The sequence below is a fragment of the Natrix helvetica genome (genome assembly GCF_964273705.1).
Source record: "Natrix helvetica genome assembly, chromosome: 2".
NCBI classification, from domain to species: Eukaryota; Metazoa; Chordata; class Lepidosauria; order Squamata; family Natricidae; genus Natrix; species Natrix helvetica.
The window spans coordinates 108353005-108376241 of record NC_138552.1 but is presented as its reverse complement, the minus strand read 5'-3'; the positions used below and the strand labels follow the sequence as shown (position 1 = coordinate 108376241).

General features: G+C 40.7%; 1 protein-coding gene across 1 annotated transcript in view; it reads right to left on the bottom strand.

Moving 5' to 3' along the window:
* LOC309385770 (ephrin type-B receptor 5) overlaps positions 1-19265 on the bottom strand; it is a 202121-nt gene extending 182856 nt beyond the window's left edge. The window contains exon 1 of the mRNA XM_081940474.1: positions 18377-19265. The gene's annotated coding sequence lies outside the window, so the exon portion shown is untranslated. The remainder of the gene's footprint in view (positions 1-18376) is intronic.
* Between the last annotated feature and the right edge of the window lie 3972 nt (positions 19266-23237).

Below are 23237 nucleotides of genomic sequence, written 5' to 3'. Positions count from 1 at the left end.
CAGTCCACAGCATGGGAGTCATAATGTAGGTGACTGTAAAAAATATTATGGCCAGGTTGAGCCTGCTCAAGTCAGCTTAAACTTGAGAGAGGTAAGAGAGCTCAAGACTGCATAAACAAATGTTTCACCATCACCAGTTTTAAGATCCATACGTTCAAGCCAACATCTCCAGAGACATTCAGAAAGCCTTGATCATTCTTTTCTGAAAATTATAATTTACTGATTTGTGCCTTTCTGCTCCAGTTTACCTATTGGTGGAAATTCAACCAAATCTTGGAGAAAAGGCTTTGTCACATTCTAATGTGCTTGTATTTTTAGTGCTGGAATTAGAAGAAACAACAATATATCAACCTCAGACAGAGCCCATTTTTCATCCTATACCATCACAAATTCATTTATATTTCATGGGGCTTGGGGAGGGACCTCTTTGCCCTGTCAACCACATCTGAATGGGAAACCATGCAATCACACACAAAATATGAAAGTGAGGGAAAGAGCCTCCCTACCACTACCACCACTACTCAGCCACCCAGAGCAAATGTCCGTTTTGATTCACAGCAAGATCTGGAATGAGCCCAGGCAATTTTTCGGCAGGGATAGAACCCTTTCCTGCTTTGAGGGTCTGCTGAGTTTTTTTCAGTGGAATCATACAAACTTGAAAGCGAATAACGATGCAGAGAAAGAATCTGTTTACTTAACATCTTTTTCAAATTTCCTCATATGTCAAATGGAGACAAATATTTGTATGTGTGTGGCTTAACTTGAAACAAACCAAGCAAAGAAGCTTTCCGCACCACTTCGAAGGGTACAGCTGTTTGTGTCAGGAAGCCTTACCCAACACGCCCCCCTCTGCTTTCCCCTGGATCTCTCAAGGATTGTATTGTGAAGTAGGGTGAACAGCTCAGTCAGTGCAGCTCTGTTTGAGTCCCTGATCTCCTTCCAATGGGCCAAGCAGAATTGGTTGAGAATGATCTATATACCTTTTCACAAGTCATTCCTCTAAATACCTCCGCAACTAATAAGAAACACATGAGTTGGGTAATTTACAATATACTCTTAAACATTCTAAATGAGCCTTTCCCAACCTGATGCCCTCCAGATCTGTTGGATTACAACTTCCATCATTCACAAAATAACTTCTAGTTGTCCTGTCTAAGGTCAAACATGTACATGACAGGAGTAGGGAATGTTTGCTCAATAACAGTACTTTTTCAGATAAAAAAGTATTTTGTTCTATCTTAATTCATTAGAAAAAATTGGTACACTTTGGCTATCAAGAGCTTAAATCCATTGGAGAGGGGAAGCATACCTTGTCTATCATTTTACACTCTCCAGACACTTGTAAGCAATCTTTTTAGTCATCATTTAGCCTGTATCTGCCATCCCTTTAGTAATGTACCTCATCAATCCTCTGCGGCCCATTAATAGCTTCTGCTGCTCTTCTCTAAACTCCTAATTCATCAACAACATTTCTAGGGAATGAGAGACATGCACAATTTAACACAGATACCAGAGACTAGTAGTCAAGAAGGATTTTTAACCTCCTTTTCGGCTGTCCATTTGCTATAAATAATGTAGCCACTAATATTCCCTAGGATCACTCAGAGGTTTTCTTCCTGACTTGCTTTTCAATTGGCCCCTAGCATCTCCCAAACTGGCCCCAGAGTTTTCTTATTCTTTTTTTTCCTTTTACGCCTAAATCAAGCTTTTCTACTCACTTTCCCTAGGAATTCCTGGATTTCAATTCAGTGCTTATTCTATTCTCCTTCTTCGACCATAAAACCAGTTCCAAACACCTTCTGAGCCTTGCCTCTTCTCCCCACATTCTTACCTTTCTAGGAAAAGCATACAAAATGTCCTTCATTCTCTATAAGTTCCCTTTTTTTCTCCCCAATTGTTTTCTTTTTTCTGCTAAGGCTGTATTTTTTTAAAGTACACACACACACACATACACACACACACACACACACACACACACCTCTACTAACAACAGTAATTTCCAGGGCAGTTCAGAAAATGGTCTCAGCAAACATAACACATGTGAACATAGCTTTCCATTAGTTTGTCATAACCAATGCAATTTTTTTAAAAAAATTATTTAGTAAATGAATATAGTCTCCTATCTTAATTGAATAATCCTGGCCAGCTAGCAAGGCATAAAAACAAATACATATGTAAACAGTAAAGAGGACAATGGAAGATGCAAGGGGCAACCAACACACTGTCAAAAACAATGTATGACTGATAAATATTTATGTTGCTTGCTTGGTTTTTTTGAATGAAAGATATTTTATAAGTGAGCTGTGCCTGGCAAAAAGAATATAAAAGGAGCCAGCTGTTGTTACTTCAAACTATTGGGTTTGGGGAAAAAACAATTGACTACTGGCCATTCAGTTGTTCTTGGCAATCAGATATAGAAACATAACAATATCAAACCCTGCCCCCTTCGCTCAATTGGTAAAAAAAAAAAATGACAATTTTTTTTTCATGAATTGAGTGCCAAGTTACCTTGCCTAAAGTCCACATGACTTCAAAACCATTGTTGAGGAACAATGCGTATCAGAACAAAGAGAATTTGTTAAGCTGATGTAAAATTCATTGCTAAAATAAAATGTGAAAATGGATCTTGCCCATTTTTTCCCAGCAAACCAATCAGGTCCAACAAACGCCTACTTTTTATAAGACATGCTTCAAATCAGAGATCATAGGATGTATACTAAGATTTCAATTGGGATGCAAAAGCAGCATCACATTCCTTTCTTCCCTATAAGAGGTTACTAAACTTCTTGTGTTACTAAAATCTGACCAACTATAACAATAAATTATCTTTAACTTTGAAACCGAAGACATTTTTTCCAACAGAGTTTCCAACCTGGAATTGGAGCAAATTGTGGTTCAGAAGTAACAACAATATGGCTTGGCAGATACAACAAGAGGATGAAGAAAACTAGGCTGCATCAACAGAGGGATAGAATCAAGATCACGTGAAGTGTTAATACCACTTTATAATGCCTTGGTAAGGCCACACTTGGAATACTGCATTCAGTTCTGGTCGCCACGATGTAAAAAAGATGTGGAGACTCTAGAAAGAGTGCAGAGAAGAGCAACAAAGATGATTAGGGGACTGGAGACTAAAACATATGAAGAACGGTTGCAGGAACTGGGTATGTTTAGCTTAAGAGAAAGAAGGACTAGGGGAGACATGATAGCATTATTCCAATATCTCAGAGGTTGCCACAAAGAAGAGGGAGTCAAACTATTCTCCAAAGCACCTGAGGGTAGAACAAGAAGCAATGGGTGGAAACTAATCAAGGAGAGAAGCAACTTAGAACTGAGGAGAAACTTCCTGACAGTGAGAACAATTAATCAGTGGAACAGCTTGCCTCCAGAAGTTGTGAATGCCCCAACACTGGAAGTCTTTAAGAAGATGTTGGATAGCCATTTGTCTGGAACGGTATAGGGTTTCCTGCCTAGGCAGGGGGTTGGACTAGAAGACCTCCAAGGTCCCTTCCAACCCTACTATTGTATTGTATTATTGTATTGTATAAAACTGGCAGAAAAACCCAAAGAGCCTTAGACGGGACAGAATGTCCAATATATTTTGTCAGCCTAATTCATAAAATGTGTAAGATAATCATCAGTTGGATCATAGATCTTATTATCCCCAGGCTGTATCACTAGCATTATAGTTATCTAACATATCTGGGTCATTAAAAACAAATTTAGGAATAAGAAAAGAGTAAAAAATTAAAGGGGAAGAACATAACATTGATTGAACTACCTTTACTGTGTAAGCCGTTCCATTTCTAACATCCTTCTTTTATCTCTCTAAAGAATATAGCTTTTCTGTCAGCATAGTTCCGAGTAAAACACGCAAGGCACAGATGGAGCCACACTGACAAAAGAAGTGGGGGGGAAAAGTCCCATACAGCAACCTTACCCCGTTGTGCTAATCTTTTTTTTTTTTTAATGGAGAGACAGATTCTGGAAACACCAACAGGCGTCCAATAGCCATTTCTTAAATGTACCGATTACCAGCAAATTGCAAGAGATTCTCAACAGCTTTTTAAACATGCTGCTGTTGTAAAATATGGATTAGCAGCGTGTTCAGGCGTTCAAGCCCGTTACCATTGATTTTTCTGCCTTACCATGAGCATCTACCTAACAACATATTGAGTATCTGAATCAGTCAGCCTCCTGAGCAGAGATCATTCACACAGGTCCTTCCCACCAAGGGCACCAAAGAGATTGTTAAGCACTTTGTTTAATAAATTATTGACATTTCCTAACAAAAGCTAAGAAAAAAATTCTTTTTTTTAATACTTTAGAGCAGGGGTGTCCAAACTTGGGAACTTTAAGACTTGTGGACTTCAACTCCCAGAATTCCCCAGGCTGGGAGTTGAAGTCCACAAGTCTTAAAGTTCCCAAGTTTGGACACCCCTGCTTTAGAGTAATATTATCCTTCAGTGGGACAAAATGAAAAAGCACATACAAACTTGTACACTTCTGTATCCACTGGAGTTCTTCTCTGACAATATATTACTGGAGAAGAAGGAAAAGGAGAGGTAAAAAAAAAATTTCTCCAAATTAGTCTTTTATGCCATGAGAAGGCCACATTTTTAAGAATCCCAAGACAGAGAAAGTAAACCAAATACGAAGTCTATATTGGGTGTTTGCCATAGACTACATCTAGTCTTTGGGAGTAAACAAAATGAATTTTTTGTTTCTTCTAAGTTTTCACTTATTTCTCAAAGCAACATGCTGCAATTATATTTTTATGTGTAGAAGTCAGGTTTTGAGCCAGATGAAACAACTGAGCATAAGGCAGCATATTTAGTTATAAAGGAGGAAATTGGAAATAAGCATTTAAGTGGGGAGCAAGCACCATTTTTGGAGATCTAATGTAAATTTCCATACGTTCCCACCTCTAAGCATACATGATCAAATTACAAATATACAAGCTCAAAAGATATAAACATCTAAATAAATACAAGTTTCAGTTTTTATAACAAGACTATATAAAATACTGGCATCTTTTAGCAGACCCTGACCCTTTTACTTTTAATTCAGGCCTCATTTTAGAGCTGCTTCAGCAATTTGTGGTCCCGAATATTGTTTGTCCTTTTTTTTTTAATCCATTCACAAGATTTCAGAACCGCACATGATCTATAAATACAGATAAATACATTAAGTGCAATTTAATGTCAATTTTTCCCTCATACTTCAGAGAAGGGATCAAAAATTGGTTGAGCTTTTATCAAGGTAGCTGTTACCTTGACTTCTTAAAAATCTCCCTGCAGGAACTCCACCCTCATATTAATGGCATAACAGTTGGTGGCTGTACTTGACAATTCTCCAATGGTCAACATTAAGATGTCCATATTGTTGTTGTTCTGGGTATATGACATACCATATGGTTTCTACACCTGTCGCAGAAGTCCATTTGGTTTTAACTACTTTTTTCCTTGCATAGTTATAATTTAAAAAGCATTTCATAAAACAAAAAAGTCATTTGGTTCCACCTATGATCTCTCTTATGATCTCTCCACCTATAATTCAGTTTCTCTTACACAGAGACTGAATTAAGGACAAATTAGAACTCCTTGGAAATTATAATTAGCTATCGCGGAGTAAAAGGAAACAACACTGAAGGAGATGTGAGTTACTGTAATTTAGCTGTTAAATTTTAACGGCTACAGGATCCCAAATAAACAAGAGTGCTCTTAATTTTCTGATAAACTGATGAAAATTTCTCCCCAACCATCAATTCAGGAAAGATGTAGCTGGCTAAACCTACACAGTCAAGCTCTCAGAGACACAAGGATTGATAAAATGACCCACATATTTAGATACTGACTACTTTATACTGATACAGCCTTGAGGTCTCAGAGTTAACTAGGAAGCTAGATCTGTGCATTAATAATTGCCACATGATGGATTTCTGCTCGAAGATGTAGGAGAGAGGTGAAGATGAGTGCACAAATGGCAGTGCATGTTCAGAATGACTGAGGCTCAGAAGAGAAAGCAAGAAGGATGGCAAGGGAGGTGTAATGAGCAGGTGCTGTTTAAAAAAACGTGTTGGAGCAATCTTGCCCTGCATCAATTCTGTGTGACCTTCCCAGATGGGGAACACACAGAGAAGGAGGGAAGAAGGGAGAGAATGTGAAAAGCCAGAGGAGGTTAACAAGCTACAGGCAGCCGAGTTTCTCAGACAAAGAGGTGATGGAAAGGGAACAGTACAGAGCAGCATTTTGTGTACAGGAAAGGGGGGAAAATCTTTGCAGGGACATGTGTAAACGGATAAGCAGGTGTCCCTTTGGAATTACAAGCAGCTCTCTGACAAAGCCATTTACACCTCATCAATTAGCAAGACCTCCTTCAAGGCTTAATACAAGAGAAGAGCCCAGCTGCGGAAGGGCCACTTTATACAATCAGATGAATCAACTGGTAAAGCTTTTGCTAGGCTGCCTTCCTTTTCAACCTGTGGGCAAGAAAAGTGTCTCTGCAACAACTGTACAATTCTCTCCCAGCTCAGGAAATTTATCCCAGCGCAACAGCCAGGAACTGTGAGACACTCTCATCTGTGACAGCATTTTTAAAAAGCCATTTGCAATTTAAGGGTTCATTTGCAAAAGATCAATATTCCAAAATAGTACAGTTTTTTAAAAAAACAAATCATAATTAATTGCTGTTGGTTTTTTCCCCCCAAAATGAAAAAAATCCTACCACCTGTTATTATTGGGGGGGAAGGGGAGTTGGTGGAGAGATTGTTGACTTCAAACTGCAGATCTGTAGAAGTTTCTCAAGTATTTCTAACAATAAATTTCTGAACAGTTATTGCAAGGTTCTTCTCAATTCTATCTCTTTGGCAGGCAAAAAAATACCACCCACAAGAGGCAAGCTCAAAGCAAAAAAAGGATTCCTTCTCAATTAGAGAGAACAACTATTTTTTGATCCAATAGCTATATTCAATCTTGTGCAAAGTGCAAACAAGAGCAGTAAGAATAGCTCAGTGAAGCAAAGATGAAAGTGAGCAGGGCCAGAGTTTTTTTCAAAAAAAGAACATCCAAAGCTGTAGTTAATCAAACAAATGAATGAAAACGTAAAATAAATATTTTGCTTCCAGAAGTGCCAGCCAGATGCTTCCACAACGTGCAGAAAGAACATGTATAAGCTTTACCAGACAGTACAACACAGATGCATAACTATTTTTGCCATATATTTCTTTTCTTAAACTGCTTCCAAAAGAACTGCATATATTTAAACAACATCATCATCATCTTTGCTTTGGTCTTTGACCAGCTTATATTTTAACAAAAAGAAAACCCACATTTAGGAGGTTTTTTTTTGTCATTAAGAGACTTTTGAAAAAGACAGAAAAATAGTTAAAAAAAGAAACAGTTCGATTCCAAAATACCTCTGAGTTTTAATTGTATATAATCATATCACCCTGGATCATTTCATAGATTATTAGATTGTGATACAATCATTAAGTAATTGCACTAGTACTGGAGACACTCACGTTCAAATTCCCCCTCATATGCTCTCTGGGGGATATGGGGCCAGGCACTCTCTCTCTCAGGTCAGCCTACCTCACTTTTTGTTGTGTTCTTAGAGTCAGTTTTTGATTCCTGGCAACTGCCGAGATAAAAGTACTTGCAGTTTTCTCAGAAATCATTTGCCATTGCCTTCTTTCTAGGGCTAAGAAAGAGTGACTGGCCCAAGGTCATCTAACACTGGCTTTGCTTCTAAAGCGGGACTGGAACTCACAGTCTCCTGGTTTCTAAGCCAGCACCTTAATCACTACACCAACTGGATCCCTGCCTCAACTTACCTCATAGGATGGTTGCTGAGGGGGGGAAATGGGAGAAGGAACTGCTATATTCTACCTTGACTTCCTGAAAGGAAAGCAACATATACATCTAACAAGCACATTATTGCTATTTCCCTTTGCCTTTGGAAATTCAGTGGGGTAGTATGCTATCAAACTTCAACAATAAATGATGAGCAGCTCCAGGAGCTGCATCAATTCATCTCTCTTCTAAGCCATGAATTGCCCACCTTTTGCCATCTTATTTTAGAAGCTGCCCACATATCATTTTTTTTAATTTGGGTCTTGATAATTAATCATATCTCTTGTTTGGATTCAGCATGAAGGTATCTAAATTGCATCCGTTTAGAAACAGTGCTACAGTCTCGGTCAGCCAATCATCCAAACCAAAGATTACAAGCAAGCATAAGGCTTTTTGTCTCTTCCCTGTCCATTATATACTGGGCAGCATGTACTTCTGAGAGGGATTTACACACTTAGATATCTAGAGGAACAGAGTTCCCATAGAAACTCAGCATTCACTTACTTTCCCTACCAGTTTGCAAATGTGAGCATGCATGCGCACTTCGCTCACACACGCCCCGCCCATGCATGTGCTCAGCTATCCGTGCATGCACTTTGGCTTAAAAACATGTCAAAATAGGACAGCATAGAGCCTGGGCAGGTTGGCGGGTCCACCTGTGATTTCCACTATCAGTTTGGGTTAACTGGTCCAAACCAGCTGAATACCACCTGTGAAGCTCAGGCACATGAGTTTTTCCTTTCCTGAGCATGCATATACAACCAAATGGACATTAACAGGCAGTGCTGGAGAGATGTATAAACTTACCAGTGGAGCTTAGAGCCCAATCCTGCTTTCCCATTCATTAAGCACATGAGTTTAAAAAAGGAAGATGTGCTGATATATATGTTGGTCTTGTTATATTCGGGTCCTTTCCCATGTAAGATTGAGATTCTCTTGGCAACATTTCAGTGAGGTCTCACTCGCCATCTTCAGGCTGGGTTTTGGACTTAAAAGCCCCAAATCCAGCCTGAAGATGGTGAGTGAGACCTCACTGAAACATTGCCTAGACAATCTCAATCTTACATGGGAAAAGACCCGAATACAACAAGACCAGCATACCTACACCCGTGAAAATCTACGAAAACAAAGATTGAGATTGTCTTGGCAATGTTACAGTGAGGTCTCACTCGCCATCTTCAGGCTGGTGTTTTCGGCTTAAAGTATGGTCGGACCTGCCATCTTTCTATAAATCTTGGTCTGTGGGTGTGTGGGTGGAGTTCTGGCTTTGTTTCAGTTCAGTGGATTGATTGGTTGTATGGTTGTATCATGATTGGTAGATTGGTGCTGATTGGTGCTGGCTGTGTGTCCGTTGTTGTTTTGTGTTGTAATGGCCTGGGTGGTGGGTGGGGCTCATTTGTTGACTAGTACTGGTTTCCAGATGTCCGGTAGGCGGGAGGTATCACCACGTTTATTCATGTTGTGTGGGTGTTTCTCTATTTCGATAGCTTCCATAATTGTTCTCTTGTTGAAGTGTTCAGTTTAGAGATTAATTTGGTTCCTTCAAAATTAATTTCATGTCCTGTAGCTTTAAGCTAAAACTGGCGTTAGTTTCAAAATGTTCCATGTATAAGTTTGCGATGATGGGTGAGAGGGGTGATCCCATGGGTGCTCTTTCTATCTGTTTGTATCTTTGTCCATTATGGAGGAAGTAATTGTTGGTTAGGCAGTTATTGCTCAGGTCCAGGATGTGTTTAGGGGGGTTGTGTTTGTTCTGGATAGCTGTCAAGGCTTCTTTTATAGGCACTTGGGTGAAGAGGGATATGACATTGAAGCTCACGAGTAGGTCGCTGGGTTGTAGATTTTGTTTCTTTATTGTTTCTATGAAGTGGAGTGAGTTTTGTACGTGTGAGGTGATGGATTCTGTGTAGGGTTGAAGTTGTTTGGCAAGGAATTTGGCAAGATTCTGTAGAGGTGAGCCTATGGAGCTGACTATGGGTCTGAGTGGTGTTCCTTCTTTGTGTATCTTGGGGAGGCCATAGAGCTTGGGGCATCTGGATGATTTCTCTCTGGGGATGATTCTTTGCTGGATCTCTTCACTGAAGGGAGAGGCTTTTATTTTGGATTTGGTGGGTTTTTCCAGGTAGGATCTGTAAGCGGGGTCTTGGAGTAGGTTGGATAGTTTGGGTTGGTAGTCAGACGTGTTTATCACCATTATGGCATTGCCTTTGTCTGCTGGGAGAATGATTATGTTGCTGTCTTTCCTCAAGTTGGTAAGTGCTTTTTGTTCTTTCTGTAAGTTGCTTCTAGGTGGATTGCTGGAGCAGAGGACATTGGTGACTTCAAGTCTGATTTTATTGGCTTCATCTGGGTTGATTTTGGTAAGGGTAGCTTCAATTCCGCATATGATGCTTTTAGTGGGGATGCGTTTAGGGGTGACTGCAAAGTTGAATCCTCTGGAAAGGACATTGGTTTCTGCTGTGGTGAGGGTCCTGTCTGATATGTTGTGTATTGTTTGTTTCATGAGTTGCTGTGGAGGGGGGTTGGGCTTCTGTTGTTTTTCTAGTCTGTGGAGTTTGTTGGTGTGTATCTGTCTTGTAGGAGGTTTATTTTTCGGCTCTCCAGAGGACTAGTTGTTTGGATTTGTCCCAGAGTGCTGGGAGGATTTTGTTGCTGAGTTTGAGGTGAAGAGTGAGTAGGTCCCAGCTGGTTTGGTCTAGTAGGAATCTTTTCCTGTGGAGTTCGTTTCTGATTAGGGCTAATTCAGTTCTTTTCAGGATCCTACTCGCACAAGCACGAAGCCGAAAAGACCAGCCTGAAGATGGCAAGTGAGACCTCGCCAAAATGTTGCCAAGATAATCTCAATCTTACATGGGAAAAGACCCGAATACAACAAGACCAGCATACCTACACCCGTGAAAATCTACGAAAACAAATATCTTACCTCTATGGAGAGGAAACCTTCCTGCTCACCAGGACCTACGAGAAACTTGAAGTCCGAAGAGCCACCATCTTATGTGACCTCACATTCCTACGCAACTGCCGAGACAAAAGCATGACCCACATGCTTCCAACTAAAATTCCATTCTAAAACCTCAGCCACTGAAAGCATCCTGAAAATGAGCATATACACGAGCATATAAACGAGCAAAGACAATCTCAACCTTACACGGGAAAAGACCAGAGTACAACAAAACCAGCATATATATATATATATATATATATATATATATGTATATGTATATGTATATGTATATGTATATGTATATGTATATGTATATGTATATGTATATGTATATGTATATGTATATATATATATATATATATATATATATATATTCGTAGATTTTCACGGGTGTAGGTATGCTGGTTTTGTTGTATTCGGGTCTTTTCCCGTGTAAAGTTGAGATTGTCAATATATATATATATATATACATACATACATACAGTGGGGCAAAAAAGTATTTAGTCAGCCACCAATTGTGCAAGTTCTCCCACTTAAAAAGATGAGAGAGGCCTGTAATTGGCATCATAGGTAGACCTCAACTATGAGAGACAAAATGAGAAAACAAATCCAGACAATCACATTGGCTGATTTGGAAAGAATTTATTTGCAAATTATGGTGGAAAATAAGTATTTGGTCAATATCAAAGGTTCCTCGCAATACTTTGTTATATATCCTTTGTTGGCAATGACAGAGGTCAAACGTTTCGTGTGAGTCTTCACAAGGTTGGCACACACTGTTGCTGGTATGTTGGCCCATTCCTCCATGCAGATCTCCTCTAGAGCAGTGATGTTTTGGGGCTGTCGCTGGGCAACGCGGACTTTTAACTCCCTCCAAAGATTTTCTATGGGGTTGAGATCTGGAGCCTGGCTAGGCTACTCCAGGACCTTGAAATGCTTCTTATGAAGCCACTCCTTCATTGCCCGGGTGGTATGTTTGGGATCATTGTTATGTTGAAAGACCCAGCCATGTTTCATCTTCAATGCCCTTGCTGATGGAAGGAGGTTTGCACTCAAAATCTCACAATACATGGCCCCATTTATTCTGTCCTGTACACAGATCAGTCGTCCTGGTCCCTTTGCAGAGAAACAGCCCCAAACCATGATGTTGCCACCCCCATGCTTCACAATAGGTATGGTGTTCTTTGGATGCAACTCAGCATTCTCTCTCCTCCAAACACGGCGAGTTGTGTTTCTACCAAACAGTTCTATTTTGGTTTCATCTGATCATATGACATTCTCCCAATCCTCTTCTGGATCATCCAAACGCTCTCTAGCAAACTTCAGACTGGCCCAGACATGTACTGGCTTAAGCAGGGGGACACGTCTGGCACTGCAGGATCTGAGTCCCAGGCGACATAGTGTGTTACTGATGGTAGCCTTTGTTACATTGGTCCCAGCTCTCTGCAGGTCATTCACTAGGTCCCCCCATGTGGTCCTGGGATTTTTGCTCACCGTTCTTGTGATCATTTTGACCCCACAGGGTGAGATCTTGCGTGGAGCCCCAGATCAAGGGAGATTATCAGTGGTTTTGTATGTCTTCCATTTTCTAATTATTGCTCCCACAGTTGATTTGTTTACACCAAGCTGCTTGCCTATTGCAGATTCAGTCTTCCCAGCCTGGTGCAGGTCTACAATTTTGTTTCTGGTGTCCTTGGACAGCTCTTTGGTCTTCATCATAGTGGAGTTTGGACTGTGACTGTTTGAGGTTGTGGACATGTGTCTTTTATACTGATAACAAGTTCAAACAGGTGCCATTGATACAGGTAATGAGTGCAGGACAGAGGAGCCTCTTAAAGAAGAAGGTACAGGTCTGTGAGAGCCAGAAATCTTGCTTGTTTGTAGGTGACCAAATACTTATTTTCCACCATAATTTGCAAATAAATTATTTCCAAATCAGCCAATGTGATTGTTTGGGTGGCTAATACAACTGCCTAATATGTAATACAGCCCTGGTTCGAATCCCAGTAAGGATATGGCTAGCTGATGATAGCTAAATAGCTTGAAATAGATCTATACTAGTCTCCCTTTATTTATTTATCAGCACAAATACAACACAAATATAAAAAGGCAACATTAAAAATAAAAATATAGTTTTCTGCCTGGATGGTCTTCTGTAATGAGCCGAACGACAGAAAGAGGGAATAGTGAGCTCCCTCCCATATTTGGGCATACCAGGGGTTGTAACATAAATACATACCTATTTCCCTGGCCCAGCTGATAAGGAGGAGAGCCTGTGGCTTAGTGGCTAATACAACTGCCTAATATGTAATACAGCCCTGGTTCGAATCCCATTAAGGGTATGGCTAGCTGATGAGAGCTAAATAGCTTGAAATAGATCTATACTAGTCTCCCTTTATTTATTTATCAGCACAAATACAACGTGTGTGTGTGTGTGTTTGCCTTAGTTTTTTTTACAAAAGAAAGAGAAGAAATAATATTTGAAATTTATACATTTTAATCTGCTGTCTTTCCTATAATAGACAGATATCCCCTCCAGGAAACCACATACAGAAATTCTTCTGCTTTGCATCTGTTATAAGTATGTGCAGATAGATCTGGTGAAACAAAGCAAAATTGTTGATTTATAAATGACAGGTACTTATATGCAAGCTTGTCTCCCTAGGGAAAAGAAATCCATTAATATTCTTAAGTGTTTACAGGTTACCTATCCGCTTACAGAATGTTTTCACATGGCAGCTTCCAACAAAGTATAAATTCATAAAGTAGCACGGTAATATATAAGGCATTAAAAAAATTGATTACATATATGTGGAGAAAAATAATTCCACAAGTCCCACAGCTCCAAGCTGTGAAGATCAAAACCAGGTTATTTTTTTTAAAAAAAATGGGCCTGGAAATATATTAGACGCTACTGAGGAATAACTAAATTAGATAGATTTGGTAGCTTAACTTTTGCAAGTGACAAAACAAGTTTAAATAATCCTACATAATTATTACTAATAGACAATATGGATTGTATAACAAATACCTCAGAGTAAAACCATGTAATTTCTCCCTTTGATAATTTATTGGTAAATAGCATCCAGAAATCAATATATAATCAAATCATATTATAAATCATTGCTGAATCAGACAGTGTGTGTGTATGTGACTATTATACGTAGACCCACAAAAATACAGCAATTTGGCAGTGTAAAATGCATTTTTATTGCAGAGTGTTTAGCTTTCTCTGAGAAGGAGAGGTTCTTGAAGATGTAAAGATTTTTAAAATTAAAAAAAAAGAGATTTTCCATGACCAACGTCGAAACTTTCCTTCCCATTCCAAAATCAGCAGAAGCAGTCTAGTAAAATTAGCATTATGGATTATGAAAAGACAAACTATGTGAGTTTGCATAATTTATAAGGCTTCAAAACTCAGCATTCTTGACAGAATTGGGATTCCATCCACATAGGATTTCATTTGTAGCTCAGACTGCATATAATATGGCAAACCAGTTTAGTACTAGGGGAGGACATTAGTTTTCAATTATGCAAGAGAAAGTGGTGGGGTCTCATCATACACATGTATGCTTCTGACTTTCTAGATGGAGGTGGGGTTTTTGCTTTATTGTAAACGATACAAAGCCTATTTTAGCCTTCTACTATAGCAATCGTGTTTTGTAGGATACCATGCTGGTAATGAAGTCAAAGAGGATCCAGGTTATGCAAGAAAAAATGGAGGTAGCAGATTGTCTACACTGGCATGCATCCTTGACCATCATCAACGGATCCATCCCTATCAAATAAACTTCATGCCAGTGTTAGACCCTTCTGTAAACAGATGTTCTTGATAGAATGTGTCCAAGGAACCGAGATTGTGAGCAGCTCTGGCACATTAAGGCCATCACACATAACCAGAGTTGATATATGGAGAAACATTTGTGGTGAGACCATAACATGGTAATCAGATAGCCCACCAAACATCTCTGAAAAGAAACTTGGATTCAATCTGGTTCAATAATTTTGATATTGAGTCTGGAATATGCTTTGATTCTAGAAGGTCCTGTAAAAATACTGGAGAACAAAACTGGAGGTAAGATTGAAACTATAACCACCCACTAAATTCGGATCATTGGAGTGGTACTAATAATTAGGAATGTCGAATAACAATCAGTAGACCAGCTATATTTCACAGGATAGTTTTGTTTAATATGTTTACCCTTTTCAGAAGGTTGGTCTTTCAAAACTGATAGATAATCCACAGTTCAATTAATAAAAAAAACCCTAAAACCCCCTCAAGATTACTTGCATTGGGACTTCACTCTCCAATAGAGCACCATGGCCAAAACTGAAGCAAATCAGGGGAAACAGGATATGCTATAAAATATATTTCTGGTCTTTGGCTCAAGTGTCCACGGAATAAATATCAATACACACAAAATGCAAAAAATTTTGAACTTCCCTGAAGCATCAAACTACCATTTTGGAAAACAATGATGAAAGCAGACAGAATTAAGACTTTTTTCTGATCCAGCAAGATTCCTGTTTTAGTCTGGCAATATGTCTATTACAGTCACAAGATATACTATCTAAGCAACTTAGTATTTGAATGGGAAGTCCTCTAGGAAGTTCAGGTAGGCTAGCCTAGGGTTTCTCAAACTCAATAATCTCAAGATATGTGGACTGGGGAATTCTGGGAGTTGAAGTCCATATATCTTAAGATGGAGAAATACTTGGGTAAATCCGTATCATGACAAGAAAATATCATGGGCCCAAGTACATAAGTGACCAGAAATGAAGGTCAACTCAGAGAAGACTATCGCTTTAGGGAAAACAATGCAATGTAAGTTCAATAATAATCAATAATAATAAGTTCAGCATGCAAGACACGGGGAGCAACAATCTTGGTCCATCTTGGCAGTAAAAAATTCTGTTTCTGTTGGAGGTCTGGGGTCAACTGAGGAAGCTCTACCAGCCAATGCAGGGAACAGACTTTGCTGCTAGTAGGAGCAGCAAAGTGTGATAAAGAGAGGGAGTTTGCACGCACGTGCACCACTTGCACAAGCACCATTAGGATGAACAGGATGTTATATGTGCATAGCAAAAGTGAGATTATCCAATCTAAGATAAGGAAAAAAGGTTATGGTCACAGCAATATTTTGGCAAAGAATTGGAAAGGGATAAAAGAGTTTAAGAAAGCCTATATCCAAAAGGTGCTTTTTCAAAAGGCCCCTTTGTTTTTCCTTGAAGACATTTTGCTTCTCTTTCAAGAAGCTTCTTCGGTTCTCAAAACTGAAACAAGCTTCTTGGGTGAGAACTGGAGAAGCTTCTTGGGTGAGAAGTGAAACGTCTTCAAGGAAAAACAAAGTCCAGTTGCCTTTTGAAAAAGCACTTTTGGGACCACCATGACTTGGATGATTGAGAACCTCCATAGGCAAAGAAAGTCTATACTAACACTTGTTTCAACCTCTAAAATATTTCTCAGTTGCCCACCAACAGAAGAATGCAAGCAACTTGCTCGGGTAAACCAAATTGATTGGAGCGGGGCAGTGAAATGTGTCTAAGTACAACTGGACATCTGTGTTGCCCAATACAAGTTGTCACTTGTGTGTGCTTTGGTAAAGGAACTTCATAAGAGGCAGAAATAACTTCACCTCAGGGATGGTTTTAAATTAGCAGTTGTGGGCAGCTCAGCTGGATTCATCTGTCTGCACAGTCCAGTTCTGGAACATTTTACAATTCTATCCATTCATACCGAAATACAGGAGCGTCTTGCACATGGAACTGTTAGAGCAAAAAGTCCAAAAGCTGAATGGCAGGTGGCAACTTCCCCAAGGAAGAGGTGCCAAATGGAACCCAGCACGTCACTGTATGTTCTTCACTACCGCACATAAGGCTGCAATCGTATAAACAGATTCAGGGTTAAACTGCTCCTAGACTGTATAAATTATGTAAATCGAGAGTGCTGAAAAGGCATGTGAGAGAGGCAGCCCTTTTCAAGCTACACAGAACATATATTTGTTCCACTATTACCTCTGGTTCAAACTGGTTTTGCAGATTTTGTTTAAAGTATAGAAATCTGCTTAACAGCGCTGAATGGGGATTAATAGATACAAAACTACCAATGGTTCTTCTTTCAAATCCCCTTCTAGTCGGTCTCTGAAAAAAAGTCATTTGTTCCAGAAATGTACACCCTACTCTTAGGTTACCACAGAATGTTCATCTTAGGCTATTGGTGCGAGGGCTGGATCCTGCAAGCTTCAGCATTTGCAGCTACAACATAGTAAGCCTTGCTCAGTCAGAAACAATTCCTCCCTGTCACAAGGCATGGAAAACTGGACATTGAAACCAGAGGAAACACAGAAAAGCACCTCACACAAACATTGTGTAAAAAGGCCAATGGCCACCACAGCCCTATCTGGCAATCTAAAAGCATGGTAGCAGATCATACTAGCTTCCCACTGGATTAACAAATCATGTCTGTGTGATTCCCACTGCCTTTGTAAATGCAATGCATAATCTGTGCAAAGACAGGAAAAATCATTCATTGTGTATCCCACATAATAGAGAGCGGGGAGCCAGTCTGGACCAGCCTAGCAGGGGGAGCGGATTAGCTGTGATTTAAGAAAGCTTTTGACAAGTTTCATGTTTTGACTCGTGTTTCTAATAAGAAGGGGGTTCTCCCTCCCCCACCCCTTCAGGCCAGGGCAAATGGAGGGGGAATTCCAGGTGATGTAAGTAATACTGTCTCTAATATCCATTTGCTTTTTCTGTCAGGCAAAGGGAAACATTGCAACATTGCAATGGGGTTGAGAAGAATTTCTTTCTCACAGAAGAGGGAGAGATGCAAGCAAGCTGACCTAGGCTGTGAAAAAGAGACCACAGATGTTTGCAAACCCCTCTTCTCTCCAGGAATTCAAAATATATTAGGGGGGCAATAAAGGTGCAAGGTGAGGCAGCTGGTATCTCAAACCCTCCCATCAAAGGGCATTCTGCTCTCCTTAGAGACCCTCAACCCCCACCTCTTCTTAGAGACCCTCAACTCCATTGAACCCCCAATTCTCCCCAGGCTCTTTTTGCCGGGCACACAAAGGAATATGCATTTATCTAACAGAATGCAATTTCCCCCAACAGACACAGATCTCATCCTGGAGGCGGAGTGGGGGAAAACAAGTCAAGCACAGCTCAACAGATGCTCTTCTTAAACCTTCCAGAATTTTGGGGGGTTGGTGGGGTGAAAAGAGAGAATGAGAGAGAGAGAAGATTATAGCTACAGAAGTGTATCCAACAACAATAAAACACAGCAAAAAGGGCTGCCTCTCTGCTGAACATGGAACAGCCACGAGCCAGCTGTGCAGCAGTTTGAAATCATGACCTGATTTTTCAATTATGCCTCTTCTCCCCACTTCCCTCCCCCTTTAGCCAAGCCATCTGACACAAGAAAGAAGCCTGATCTGTAGAAAGGAAAAGGGAGGAAGCAGAACCCAAGCTACAATGGACTCAACCTCCTAAGGGCCACACTTCCAGGTTCTCCAAGCAGGAAGGAAGGCAGAGAAATTGAGCAGTTTGCGCCTCAACTCTGCTCCGAAGTACCCACCTGGCTGGTGCGGTCAGGATGCTCTATCAGAAGTGGGAGGATCTCTCCGGGAAAAAGAAAAGCGGAGAAGGGTCTCTCAAATCTGCGGCGGAGATGAGATCCTGGAAAAGTGCTCCTCCGATCGCTCTTTTCTCGCCGCTCCCCTTTCTCTTTCTCGCTCAGACACATATATTTTTGCGGGATCCCTGAAAGGGATCCACGATCCACTCACTCGGCTCTCGCTAGCAGCAACCTTTCCACACAGCGCCTCCGCGAGACGGGAACCTGCCAGCCGGCCGCCCAGCCAGCCTGTTGTCTGGGCTCCTAAAGCAATCCTGGGAGAGAGTTCTCATAGCCCAACGCAGGGATTCCGGGTCCCCCTTTTCTGGCCCGGCCTTTCCCACTCGCCAAATCCGGAGTCTGTCGGCCAGTCCAGATTTTTGGCTTGGGACGGGAGGTGCCTTGTGGCTACCAGCTTTTTTTTTCCCCTGTCAAAGCGCCTTTCTGCCAGCCAGGTTTCTTTCCACAAACGCTCCTGCTTGGCGCTTCTTTTCGGGACTTCGCTCCCCTTGCAAGAAATTCCCTGCTCCGAGCGGGATTGTGAGGATCCCGCGATTCGAAGCTGCGGGGGCTCCGATCTGATTCTCTTGCAAGCAGACCCCCGCGAGGGCAGCCGTGGTCTTTCCTCCTCGCTTCGCACCGGCTTCGGCGGCCCCAAACGGAGCAGCTCAGCGTCCTGAAGGCGGAGCTCCAAGCGGAGGCCCTGCCCTACCTTCCGCGCTCCCAACCAGCAGTAGCAGCAGCAATCTTGCGAGGAATCCGCAAAGTTGTTGTCGTGCACCCTTCCCGGCTGCGGGCAAAAGGCTCCTTCAGCCGAAACCCCCAGCCAGGCACCCAAGGCTGGAGCTCTTAAGCCAAAAGGCACCTGGACTCAGCCGGGCTCTTGCGCCGCCACCTGCGCTGCACCGCCACCTCGTCACCGACTTCCGTCGCGCCCAGCTTCAAGCTGCAGCAGGACCGGGGACCATAATGGTTCTTGCTGGCCGCAGGGCGTAACAAACGGTGGGGATACCTGTGGACCCGCTGAGGCAACTCTCAGCAGGAAGCCCTTCATAAAAGCTCAATGTGAAGTTTTCTTTCTGGTAAAGTTAAGGCTGCCAGTTAATTAAGGAATTGTCTTCAACATAAGTAATTTGGCCCCTGGCCAAGATGTTAGCCTAGATTCCAAGTTTGAGTATTGAAGAAAGTGGGAAATAGTTTACCACTGAACAAAAAAGCAATTGCTCTTTTTATTTTTGAATACTTTCATTCTCTCTTGCCGAGAGATTCCAGAAGCAGCAGAGAGACTTCAAATACTCATTTTCAACTCCACCAATTACATTTGTGAAAGGTGAAATTGGTTCCCTGCAATTAGCTGTAGTTGAATAATCCACCAATTAAAATGTGTATGTTCAGCTTTCTCAATTATGACAGTAGTATACTTACTACTTCGCATTTTTAAAAAATGTTTATATTGTACATTTTTCTTCACCGTTTCAGCTTTGCAACAACGATATACTGGTTGTATCAGCTATTTATAAAATATACATAGTATTATACCTCCTAGTTCTGACCATTTATCTCTTGTTCATACATACATATTCATACAGTATCATATTTATATCTATTATTTCCATGGTTCTAACATAGTTCTCTATATATTTATCATTCTGTTTTAATTTACACTTTTATATAGTCTGGACGTACTACTACACAGTTTTCAAGGCTGCTTGTAAAATATCAAAACCTGAACTTCCTAAAATGTACTTTTCCAAACAATTTAGAAAATGTATACCTCAAATCTGGATATTTTCCATTGAGTCATGCAATCACAGCTCCCATATAATTTCACATTTCCCAGGCTTTAAAACTGAAAATGCGTTGAACTACTTTTGCTTGATCGGGCCAAGCAGCGGGTATTTTACCAGCCAAATAGTGCACAAAAGATAAACATACTTCAGGAATCCTATGGGGAAGGGAAAAAGTAGCTAGAGAAAAACCATAGACAATGAGAGAGTTAAACACATATACACTTCCCATATGTTTGGATCCAAATTGCCCCCTTCTGAAGTAACTTTTCTCTAACAAAAGCAGCCATCTGGATTTTGTTACATTTGTTTAAAAGCTAAATTGCATGAGAGCATGTTTCAGAATTAGGTACAAATTCACTGTACCACAGCTAGCACATGTGGTAAAGAAAATAAGATGATTAAATAATAATGGTTCTCTATCAGAAGAACCAACAAGCCAACAACAAAGTTGGCAAGTTCTCACAACCAATCTGTGACACAAGTAGAGGTGCCATTTTATCTCATTTGTAACTTCTGGTCACAGTCTCCCACCATTTCTCCTAAGTACAGCTAATCCTCAACTTATAACCACAATTGAGCCCAATATTTATGTTGCTAAGTGAGAAATGTGTTAAGTGAGTTTTGTCCCATTTTACAACTTTTCTTGCCACGTGTGTTAAGTAAATCGCTGCGGTTGTTAAATTAGCAACACGGTCGTTAAGTGAATCTGGTTTCCCGGTTGATTTTGCTTGTCAGGAGTTTGCAAAAGTGAGACCCTGGGACACTGCAACCATCATAAAAGTGAGTACAGTTGTCAAGCATTCGAATGTAATTCACATGACCCTGGGGATGCTGCAAGGGTTATAAGTCTGAAAAATGGTCATAGTAAGTCACTTTTTTCAGTGCCGTTATAACTTCCAGTTTAGTGTAACACTAAATGAACTGTTGTAAGTCGAGGACTACCTGTATAGTCTTTGGTGCTGAGGTTATCCTGAAAGATTAAGTTTTGGGTCACAGTCGTAATCTGAGTAGTGATTTGCCTCTCCCCAGCCCTCAGATCTGACCCTATAAATCACTAAATTGCACTGGAATACAGTTTGGTATCCAAGGGACAAATGAGGCAGGACAAGAAGGATGAGCATGTTAGATCTTCCATGTCCTGTCATACCATTCTGCTTGTTTTTAGGGTAAATTTCTATAATAGCCAGGTTTTTCTCAGAAGGTCATGATAGGAGCAGGAGGCCCTGCTTAGACTCATCAATGTCATTGATTCAAAACCATAGTCCTCTCTGTTTCTCCATGGTAGCTCATTGGACTCACAGCCTCTGAAACCAGCCATCTCCCACCAAGGTTCCTGCTATAAAATATCCATCGCTCGTGGAATGATTTCAAGTACCGGATATATTTAGCATAATTAAAGCCATTTAACTCTGGACTGAATCAGGAGTTGTTAGATTATGTTCCAGAGAAAGCCAGGGTTCCTAGGAGGTTAGGCGTAGGATTATACATCTGAAAAGTTTACTGTTCCCACAAGCATCCTTTGTGTAGCCACAAGGTAACATTGGGTAGCATATTTAGTTGGTTAATATAGATCACAATCTACAGAGACTCACAGCAGAATAAGAAAAGCAGGATTGCAACCAAAACAAGAAACACAGAACCACAACGTAAAATGCAGATGGCTTCTATTAATCGCTCTCTAAAAGCCCTCCAGAACAAGTCAGTTTTTACTAATCTCTACAAGACCAAGGGCAAATTATTTCAAAGGAACGGGATTGTCACAGAGCAACTGCCTCCACTCTCTTCACCCCCTCAATAATGGGGGTGTCACTAATTTATTTTGTTGGGATAGGACAATTCTGTATGAAAAAGACAGTCTGGCAGATTCTTTAGGCCAGTGTTTTTCAACCTCAGCCATTTTAAGGTGTGTGGATTTCAATTTCCCAACCAGCATGGCTGGCTAGGGAATTCTGGGAATTGAAATCCAGTGGTGGGTTTTCTTTTTTCCTTTTTACTACTGGTTTGCTCATGAACGCACGCGTGCATACGCAGAAATGCCTGGGTGGGTGACTGGAGCAACCCACCTCTGATCTTAAAGTAGCCAAAGTTGAGAAACAATGCCTTAGACCAGCATTGTTTGGGTACTAGGGACTGGTTCAGTGGAAAACAATCTAGATCCCGCACATGCATAGATGAAACTTCACTCGCTTGCGTGGCCCAGTTCCAGGCCATGGACTAGTACCGGTTGGCAGCCTGGGTGTTGGGTAACCCTGCCTTAGACCTTTATAGAATGAAACCACCAGCAGCAACCATAACCAAGTGACAGCCATGGCCCAAGTATTTTGCACAGATTCATCTAATGTGCTAATTGGACCCATTCCTGGACCAGGAGTTCTACTCACTGTCATTTATAATTTAGTCCCAATTGGATTAGGGCAATAGTCCATCCATATACAGGTTTGTCCTTGAAAAACACTCAGATACCAACTGGTTCAGGATGTAGTAGTTTTAGGTATTCCAAACTTTGCCTGTACAACATCACTGCTGCACACATTATAGTGGCTTCCAGTATGCAGTTCAAGATCCCAATTATTATGTTTAAATTCCTGTATTGCATGGGACCAAGTTATCTGTGAGGTCATCTGAGGATTATTGTCCGTTCCCCTAGATGCAACAGTTAAGTAACTAATGTCAGGAGATGTGCCTTCTCCCTGCTGAATGGGACAGTCTCTTCACTGAGATTTGAAGGGCCACAACTCCCTTGGCCTTCCAGAAGATTGTTAAGACGTCGCTTTTCCTGCAGACATCAGGGCCAGGATGTTAAAGGAATCCAATGGAAGCCTGTTTCTTTCGGCAAATTGCTATATGGTGCTTTGGTGGGAGGGGATTTAACATTATTTTCTATTGGATTATTTTTAACTTTGGTATGGGATTATATTATATTGTTTTCTTTAATTTGTTATTCAATGTATGTATTTAAGATGGGCAGCCTTATGAATTTTCTAAATAAATAATTCCTATGTTGTAATCTATAATCTAAGGCAGCTGTAAGT